Here is an 8,776-nt window from a genome sequence, read left to right as displayed (position 1 = left end):
TTGACCTACATGAAACTGGATCTCCTCCACTTGGAACAGAATACCCTACGAAACTAGACTTGCAATCCTAGAAAGCTTAGAACTACGGCGCCTAAAACACGATTTAAGTATTGCCCACAAGATCATATGCTGCAACATCCTACCGGTCAATGACTACTTCAGCTTCAACCACAACAACGCAAGAGCACACAACAGATTCAAACTTAATATTAACCACTCCAAACTTGACTGTAAAAAAATATGACTTTAGCCATCGAATTGTCAAAGCGTGGAACTCATTACCAGACTCTGTGGTGTCAACCCCCAACATACATACATACATACATACATACATACATACATACATACATACATACATACATAAAAATAAATAAATAAATAAAACAAACAAACCAACCAACAAACAAACAAACTTAAAGCAGTATATAAGTATAAGTTCTGTTGCTATGCTGTACCTTCTGTCAAGCCCTTCGGTTACTTTCCATAAACTTAAATGAGAAAAAGAGTGTCCCTTTCAATTAATGTGAGTGAAATTTACATAGGGATATGTAGCACCACACTTTGTCAACTCCATCCATTATTACAATTTGAAACTGACAATTTTTCACCTGCAGAAATTTATTCTATCAGTGTTATCACTTCATCTCTTATTTTTAAAAATAGGATTAATTTGAAACTGATTAATGCTTAGATTTTCCTGGTAAGGAAAAATTTGTCAAAATGAAGATACTGACAAGGTTAATGTATTTTTATTTTTTTTTAAACTGTTTTAAAATCTGAAGCCATCCATTTATGATGGGTGGAACATAGGGCTCATATAAAGTATTGAAAAGAGAGAGTGGCAAGAAAGAAAGAAAAAAGACAGGAAGGAAGGGAGGAAGGGAGGGAGGAAGAGAGAAAGAAAGAAAGGAAGGAAGGAAGATAAAGAGACATAGAAAGGGAGAAAGAAAGAGAATGGAAGAAATAAGAAAGGAGAGAGAGAGACAAGAAAAATAAAGGAAAAAGAAAAAAGAAAAAGAAGGAAAGAAAAGAGAGAGAGAAGAAAGAAAGAAAGAACATAGGATTAAATAGTATATTTTGGATGTTCAGTATTACATAATAAATAGGTCAGGAGAGGCCAGGCACCCTAATCCTAATTCTAACCCTTGACCTGAGTGATGTCAGGTTGGCCATGACCTCCCAGTCACATGACCGCCCAGCTATGCCCACCCAATCCCATGACCACAAAGCCATGCCCACCCAGTCACATGCTCATGAAGCTACACTCACTGTCACATGATTATCAAGCCACACCCACAAAATAAACCATGCCCACAGGACCAGCAGTAAAAAAAAATTAAAACCCACCCCTGTTTGCAAGGTGCTAAAAATAGAGGAGGGTTTGATTAGCAAGGTTTAAAATCATATTTTGATGTGTCAGGCCATCATTTGGAGTTATAGACTTTGGCCTCCTACAGTAGAATAGTATCATGGTCATTGGGAAGGGTAGTTGCATGAGAAGGTAAGTTACTAGACACAACAAATTCCTTTCATGAAGTCCAAGGCCATCCTTTTTTCTGTACCAGCAGATGTAAGGAGGAGGTTGATGAAATTCCTGCAACCGGATGGGTCCTCGTGATGAACTTGTGGGTGTGGAGATGGGGGATGAACCTTGACCTGGGTAGGGAACTGGAAGGAAGTTAGTATCAGGATTGGCAATGGCATGACCAACATGGTTCTGTTAATAAATCAAACCTTGGATGAGAGATTTGGAATGGAATCTGTTTTATTTCTCAGAGGCTGTTTGGGGTGCTGACATGATGCTTGTTATTTGAACTGTGTGAAAGACTGGGTCCCCCTTCAAAATATGATATCAGCTCAGGCAGGGGTGGGTTGATCCTGGTTTGGACTGGTTCTGTAGAACTGGTAGTGACCCACTGGTGATGTCATGATGATGTCAAAGACCCAGCTCAGTTGGTGCTGGTCAATTGGCGCCACCATTTTAAAAAAAATTCCTTCTGAGCATGTGCAGAAGCTGAATTCTGGCACTATTAACCAAAGCATACAAAACATTTGTAAGATCTATTCTAGAATATAGCACACCTGTGTGGAATCCACACTGCATATTAGATATTAATATAATTGAAGGAGTCCAGAAATACTTCACAAAAAGAGTCCTTCACTCCTCCTCACATAACAAATTACCCTACTCCTCCAGACTTCAAATACTAAATCTAGAAAATTTACAACTACGTCGTCTCCGTTAACTGTTGTTCATAAAATCATACATCATAATGTACTCCCTGTCAGTGACTACTTCACCTTTAACAACAAAAACACAAGAGCACGTAATAGATACAAATTGAATGTAAATCGCTCCAAACTTGACTGCAGAAAATACGATTTCAGCAACAGAGTGGTCACCGCCTGGAACTCATTACCTGACTCTGTTGTTGCTTCCCCCAATCCCAAAATCTTCAACCTTACATTATCTACAATTGACCTCTTTCCTTTTCTAAGAGGTCTGTAAGGGGCGTGCATAAGTGCACCTTTGTGCTTAATGTCCCTGTCCTACTGTCTTATTATCCTTTCTATTACTACGTTCTACTTATGTTATGTTAATATATACTATAATACTATACTTGTTTGACAAATAAATAAATTAAAAAACTATGCATGCAGCCGCCATCTATTTTTCGGCTTTTTTTTCACGCAATGCAGGAGAAAGTGAACTGGTAGCACCATTTTAAAAAATGGTGCCTGGCATTCAGCTTCCTCCTATTGTTTTATGGAGATGATTTCTTCCCTGCCCTATTGTTTTATTGCTTTATTCTTTATTCCACATTGTGGGTTTCTGAAGGAAAACTTGTGCAGGAAATAAGTTAAGCTTCATTACTTATAGTCACTTAAAATCCCTGTCTATGAATATGTATCCTTACATCCTCTGTTGCATACGTGTTAGCCTCCCCAGTGCTTCTTAGATGTATGAGTGTATCTTTTAGTTATTATTTATTTATTTATTTATTTATTCATTTGTCCAATACACAATACATTTGGAAGAGAATAGACATGAAGTAATATATATAAAGATAATATGTAAATATAGAGGATAAGATATATGAAAGGAAGAAGATATATATGATTTATGAGATAAAGGAAATACAATTGGACAGGGGACTAAAGGCACACTAGTGCACTTATGTACACCCCTTACTGACCTCTTAGGAACCTGGAGAGGTCAATCGTGGATAGTCTAAGGGAGAAATGTTGGGGGTTAGGGGTTGACATTATTGAGTCCGGTAATGAGTTCTGCGCTTCGACAACTCAATTGTTAAAGTCATATTTTTTACAGTCAAGTTTGGAGCAGTTAATATTAAGTTTGAATCTGTTGCGTGCTCTTGCGTTGTTGTGGTTGAAGCTGAAGTAGTCATTGACCGGTAGGATGTTGCAGCATATGATCTTGTGGGCAATACTTAAATCGTGTTTTAGGCGACCCAGGATTTTTAGTCTATTTTCATAGGGTATTCTGTTTTGAGTGGAGGAGTGAAGAGCTCCTCTGGTGAAATATCTTTGGACGTTTTCAAGGGTGTTGATGTCCGAGATGTGGTATGGGTTCCAGACAGATGAGCTGTATTCAAGCTGTATAGTTGGGCAAGATCTCTCTCCATATTTAGAGGGATTCTTGCCAGCACATGCTGGTTATTCAAAAGCCTAGAATATTTGCTTTGGGCCCATTGTTTCATTCCACAGCATGCATATATTCTTGTTACCCCATCCGGTCCAGAGGTTTATGATGAGTGATGGTCGCTTTCCCACAACAGTTAACAATGAAGAAAGCCCACTTCACAAGAAAAACACAGCAGACAAACGTTTCTGGCTCTAACCAGGTTTAGGTAAGGTGACCAGACGTCCCGATTTCCATGGGACAGTCCCTCTTTTTGCCCATTTGTCCCACGTCCTGATGGGTTTTTTAAAAGTCCTGCTTTTTTGACATATCAGATGGTGGTTTGAATGCCATCTGGAGATTGCATTGGAGCTGCTTGCCATGCGATCAGGTGGCTTGAAGGGATTGGCCGGCAAACAGCTCAGCTTCCACCCTGGGTGGCTGGGATGGGCGCAGGGGACGTCGACGCTGCTAAAGAGGTGCCGATGCCATTACTCCTCAGCCTGCCTGAGCAGCCGATGCCACTCCCCCTCGCAGGGAGAGAGAGAGAGAGGCAGGATGGGCGGGGCGGCTGGTGAGTCCTGTGTGGCTTCCCATAGAAGCCGAAATAACAGATTCGCTATCCCAGCCTTCTTCTTTGTCTAGTTCTCCTGCTGCTCATGGGTTGATAGGTGGCGTGCCGGGCGCTCTGTTGATGTTCCCCTCTGCCAGCTGCATGGAGGAGTGCACCTACCAGGTCCGAGTATCGTGAAAGAGAGAGAGAGAATGAGAGAGAGATAGAGAGAGAGAGGAAGAGAGAGAGAAAGAGAGCAAGTAGGAGGGAAGGAGGGAGAGAGAAAAAGAAAAATAGAAGGTGAGAGAAAGAAAGAAAAAAGAGAGGAAGGAAGTGAGAAAAAGAAAAAGAAAGAGGGAGGAAGGAAGGAAGTGTGAGAGAGAAAAGATAGAAAGGAAGGAATAGAGAGAAAGAGAGAGAGAGAGAAAGAGGGAGGGAGAGAGAGAAAGAGAGAAAAGAGAAAGGGAGGGAGAGAGAGAGAGAAAAAGAGAAAGGAAGAAAGGCAGAGAGAGAAAGAGAGAAAAAGAAAGTAGGAGAGAAAGAGAAAGAGAGAAAGGGAGTGAGAGGAGGTGGGAGGAAGGAGAGAGAAGAAAGGGAGGAAGGAAGATAGAGAGAGAGGCAGAAAGAAAGAGACAAAAAATGTTGCTAATGTTTTTTGCTAAACTTATTAGCAGCCCCCCCCCCCCAGTGGTGTATCTCTTTACAAATGTTAAAATCTGATCATTTTAGGTTTAGGCAACATTGCTGTAGAGTTTAAGGGAACCTTATATCTTGATAAATCCTTCTGCCTCTTGTCAAGAACCATGTGAGAAGTTGAAACCTATGTTTTATCCCCTGCCATGTGGAGGTAAGCAAACTAGCTTTTTCATCCAACTATTGGTTTGATTATTCACACTTGCAAGAGTACACCTGACTGTATTCCTGTGGCACCAGGACCCATTAGCACTCATCGTATCTGAATACACTATGGAACAGGCCAAACTCCACCTTGTGTGCAGGTGTTTATTTTCAGGGAGGTCAGAGACCAAAGTTCACTTTGACTCTCAAGTCCACCTGCTCTGTGGATTAACAACAAGAGACACAAAAGTGTTTTTCCCTTCCTGGTGCAGAAACACAATGGAGTGATCAGTGGGTGTGACTATGGCTTTTCCTTGCAATTATCATAAGGATAGTAGTTGTTGTTGTATCCCCAGTGGACTTTAAGATACAAACATCTTCCAAGAGAAAATCTACTTTAAAAAATATTCTTGGAATTCCTCAGCTGTGGGCAAACCAGGCCACTTCGTCTTGTCTTGCAAAGAGTTAACTCTTTGGCCATAGCCCAAACACTGGTAAGAGGAAACATCTTTGATATATTTGCCCTGAAGCCATACAGTAGGCATGCCCTGTGTTTACCCTGTTAATGCTCTGGTGGAATTTAAAGTGATGCCTGCAATTCAGTTTTTACAATCTTGATTTCTGATGTAGGAGGGAAGGTGAGAAGAATGACTGGGTTGCCTCTCCTGCCAGTGCTGTTCTTCTGGCTCCTGCCTCCAATGATTGCTAAGGGGATGCAAACCCTTTGTGTGCTGCCACATCCTTACAAAATTGAGGAACACTATTACCGGCCTGGTGACCTCATCATTGGTGGGAATTTGCACTTGGGACTCTATTGGGAACATTACTTACACTTTAACAGAGACCCACCACATCTACTTTCTCTCTCATATTTGTAAGTTTTATCTGGAGGGCAAATATCTGGGTGATTGTTTGCTCAGAATTATTTCTTATAATATTTCTATGTTTATTTATTTATTGGATTTCTATGCCGCCCATCTCCGAGGACTCGGGGCGGCTCACAACATATAAAATATGCAATTCATAATGTAATCCGGTTAACTAATTAAAAATCTAGAACACCCCCCCCAAAAAAACCCATAAAAAACCCTATCATTCCATGTTCTGGTGGAGTTCAAATATTTTGCTTTTCTCAATAAAATTGATTGAAGGCTCATTTAAGTAAGCAATTTTTTCTTTCCAAAACTCTTTATCCAGATAATGATGAATGAGGAGGGACAACACCTTAGAAATTTTATTATCCTAGTGAAGAAGTAGACTTACAATGTCACTTGGGACAGAAAGTGAGGATGGGAGACTTAAGAGAAAGAAGAACAATTTTCCAGTGTGAGGTACTGCCAAAACCACAAATTTGGGAATCAGCAGCACTTAAAAATAATAACCATCACTTTGGTGTAAAAACAAAAAGTTGTGATTTTAATATAGTTACCTTCCATTGTGCTAAACATAATTGAAAGTCTTCCTTTACCCTATAGCTCTTTTTCCTTTCCCCTTTTATTAGTTTTTCACATTAAATATATATATATATACTTGGATGAACTAATAAAAAAAATAAATTGGAATAATGGCCTTCAGTAAATATTTGCTGTTTCCCACTGAGTCTTGTGAGCAGAGGTGGTTGCCAGGCCTGAACAAACTGCTGCATAAGAAAGAAAATTGATTAGCTTACTAGAACTAGAAAAGGGCAGGATTGCAACCACTGAAGAAGTGGATGATGATAGAGGGATATAAAACAGTCCATGATATGAATAGACAGGCTTTTCTCCTTTCCCACAAGGCTATCAAAGTTTAATCAAGAAACAGCTTCAAAAAAACAAGCCCATTGATATTTGGGACTTCCTGCTCCAAAGCAAATTCCACAAAGAAGACAAGACACAGTATCAACAATAGAGATCTCCAAATTTCTAGGTTCTATCATATCTCAAGACCTAAAATGGTTACCTAACATAAAAAATGTCATCAAAAAAGCACAACAAAGAATGTTCTTTCAGCACCAACTCAGGAAGCTCAAACTGCCCAAGGAGCTGCTTGTACAGTTCTACAGAGGAATTATTGAGTTTCTCATCTGCACCTCTATAACTGTCTGTTTCAGTTCTCTAACCCAATAAGACAGACACAGACTTCAGACAATAATCAGAACTGCAGAAAAAAACAATTATTGCTAAAATGCTTTCCATTGAGGATCTGTATACTGCACAAGTCAAAAAGAGAACCATGAAAATATTTGCTGACCCTTTGCATCCTGGACATAAATTGTTTTGACTCTTACCCTAAAAATGATGCTAGAGAGTATTGCACACCAAGACAACTAGACACAAGAACAGTTTTCCCCATATGCCATGACTATGCTAAACAAATAATTCGCTCACCACTATGAAACTATTCACAAACTATTTACTATTAATGTTCTCATCATTCCTATCACCCATCTGCTCCCATTTATGACTGTATGACTATAACTAGTTGCTTGTATCGTTACTATTTATATTATTATTGTTTCCCTTATTTCTTATTTATTCCCTATGACAATCATTAAGGGTTGTACCGCAAATTTCTTGACAAATGTATCTTTCCTTTTATGTACGCTGGGAGTATATGCACCAAAGACAAATTCCTCATGTGTACAATCATACTTGGCCAATAAAAACTTATTCTATTCTATTCTCTCTTTTTGCAATAACTTTTATTGATTTTTTTTTTATTTTTGCATCTTAACTTTTTATAGCAGATCAACATCTCTATATATACATTAGTGGTAATGTATTATGTAGTTTATACACTTGTACATTATTTTCCTTTGTTATCTTTTCTTCCACATCCATCTCCAATTGATTTTCTCTCTCTTTTTTGTCCATTTGTACCATTTAGTCCATGTATTGTGATATTCTAAGTGTTTTGGTCCATTTAACTCCATTGTTAATCTATCCATTTCTGCACAATCAGATTTGTTTAATGAATTCCATCTCCAGGGGTATCTGGGAATCTTTCCATCATTGTGCATAGGTGATTCTTGCCGCTGTCCCTATATGTAATGTTAAGAGTTTTTTAAAATAATACTGGGTTTTACAGACCAGTGCATTTAGTTTTTAAATTAATTGGATTGGATTGTTCTTTTTAAAAATGTGTTGTAAACAGCCCCGAATCTTCAGAGGGAGACGTCATATAAATCCAATTAAATAAGTAAATACGTGAATGAGTGAATGAATGAATGAATGAATTAATTAATTAATTAATTAATTAATGGGTGAGTGAGTGAGTGAGCAACTAAGTAAGTAAATAAGTAAGTAAGTAAGTAAGTAAGTAAGTAAGTAAGTAAGTAAGTAAGTAAGTAAGTAAGTAAGAAAGAAAGTAAGTAAATACTTAATATTTTGGGGTATTGTTTCTTGACAATTCCTAGCAAAAAGATTTCCAGTGTGTATTCAGTTGTTTTACCAGTCATTTCCTGCAACCATTTATGTTGTACCCCATGATTCTTGACAAATGTATCTTTTCTTTTATGTACACTAGTATATGTACCAAAGACAAATTCCTTGTGTGTCCAATCACACTTGCCCAATAAAGAATTATTCTATTCTGTCTTGTCCTGTCCTGTCCTGTCCTATCCTATCCCATCCTATTCTATCCTATCCTAGACAAACTTAATTAGGACACACATGCATTGAGGTAATGTTTCACAACATTTGTCTCACTATAGACCCACACCCAACAACTACCATCTATTCATGGCCTTGGTGTTTGCAGTG

Source organism: Erythrolamprus reginae, chromosome 1 (assembly GCF_031021105.1).
Source record: "Erythrolamprus reginae isolate rEryReg1 chromosome 1, rEryReg1.hap1, whole genome shotgun sequence".
Taxonomy (NCBI): domain Eukaryota; kingdom Metazoa; phylum Chordata; class Lepidosauria; order Squamata; family Dipsadidae; genus Erythrolamprus; species Erythrolamprus reginae.
The sequence above is the reverse complement of the archived record's forward strand: the minus strand, read 5'-3'. Positions refer to the sequence as shown.